This window comes from Aplysia californica, unplaced genomic scaffold (assembly GCF_000002075.1).
Source record: "Aplysia californica isolate F4 #8 unplaced genomic scaffold, AplCal3.0 scaffold01393, whole genome shotgun sequence".
Classification (NCBI taxonomy): Eukaryota; Metazoa; Mollusca; class Gastropoda; order Aplysiida; family Aplysiidae; genus Aplysia; species Aplysia californica.
Window position 1 is genome coordinate 1 of NW_004798663.1, and position 1,675 is coordinate 1,675.

Genomic DNA, 1,675 nt, shown 5'->3' on the forward strand with positions numbered 1-1,675 from the left:
TGAGTGTGTGTGTATTAGTATGTATGAATATGTGTATGAGTATGTCTGCATGTTTGTCTATGCGTTTTTGTGCATATGGTTTGTTGAGTGTGTCTGCATTTTAGTTTGTGCCTTTCTGTGCATATACGCTTTGTTATGTCTACTTGCTATTTTAGTTTTCCGGTGCGTGAGAATGCTTGGTTCGTGAGTGTGTGTGGGGGGGGGGGTATGTATATGCGTGCATGTGTGTGTCTGCGCTCACGGGCATAATATGTGCATACTCACATATGTGTGCATGTGTGTGTATGTATGTTTGTGATTGTTTGTTTTTATGTGTGTTAGTGTGCGCTTGTGTATGTGCATTTTGATTTAATCAGTTTCTTTGGTCTTCTCCTCAGGTTGGAGTATGATACTGTGCGAGTGTTATTACAGTTCAGAGCTGATCATCTGAAGCAGTACAAGGTCTGTCACAAAAGTAAGTTTTCCCTGTATTGTAAAATCAACAATTTATTTTCTGGACATGGACAGGGAATGTTTAAATATGCCTACAGAAATATGGAATATATTATTATCATAGGCTTTGTAGGGCCAGCATTAAGAAATGTGAATATCATAACATTATTATCATGGGCTGTGTGGGGTCATGAACATGCTGTTATTTTTGTTGCTACTATAGTGTTGCTGTTTTTGTTGTTGATATTGCTGCTGCTGTTGTTGTTTTGTTGTTATTGTTGTTATTGTTGTTATTATTTTTCTTGTTCTCGTTGTCAATGTTCCTGCCGTTATTCTTGTATATTATGTTGTATGTGGGGCAATGAGCAATCTGAACAGATATCAAAACTGTCATTTCAGAAGTGGAAATATTGTCCGTTCAGTGTCCATCGTGTGGAGACTTTATCTGACTGTAACTTTTGGTATTCCCTCTAGAGAGACCAGCTCTGAGCAACGTACATGGAGTATTTGGGAGAGTGAACTCTGACAACCGTAAGGGTGTGGAAAAAACAGCGTGCACCTCAAACTCAACCTCAAGATCAACGACATTATTGAAAACTCATTCCCTTCCAGGACGAAAACAAAAAACAAAACAGAACGAAACAAAACAAAACAATCATCAAATATCTTCATGGCTTGTCGGACAAATCCCGAACATACTCAGATCGATGTGCGGCAGAAAGCGAAGAGTCACAGGATTGGAACCTGAGGCAGCATGGCTCTGTGTGTGAGCTACTACATCAACAGCAAGCAGACAGGAGCGGATGAGGAGGAGGAGTCTAGCTATGTGTCAATCAATGTGACAGATGACGGTTCGGGGGCGGAGACAGACAACACATACGAGTCCATAAGATCAAGACATACTGATGGTGAGTTGGATTTTTATTTTTATTTTTTGTTTTGCTTTTTGTTTGGTTTGTTGTTGTTTTGTTTTGTTTTGTTTTTTTATTGTGTGTTTTTATGTTGTTTTTGTTGTTGTTTTTGTTATTGTTGTTGTTGTTGTTGCTGCTGGGTTGTTTTGGTTTTGGTTTTTTTGTTTTGTTTTGTTTTGTTTTTTGTTTTTTTGTTGTTGTTTTTTTTGGGTGGGTGGCGGAGTTGTTCAATCTCAAAACATGTTGCTCACGCTGGACTGTTTTCTCCTGTAAACCTCTCAAGTCGCTGATGTTGTTGTTGTTGTTGGTGGTGGTGGTGGTGGTGGTGGTGG

General features: G+C 39.1%; 1 long non-coding RNA gene across 1 annotated transcript; it reads left to right on the forward strand.

Moving 5' to 3' along the window:
• The first annotated feature begins 365 nt into the window (after positions 1–365).
• LOC118479013 lies at positions 366–1,055 on the forward strand. Its single transcript, XR_004859421.1, has 2 exons — positions 366–454; positions 907–1,055. It is a non-coding gene; the product is annotated as an uncharacterized LOC118479013 (long non-coding RNA).
• Positions 1,056–1,675: the final 620 nt, after the last annotated feature.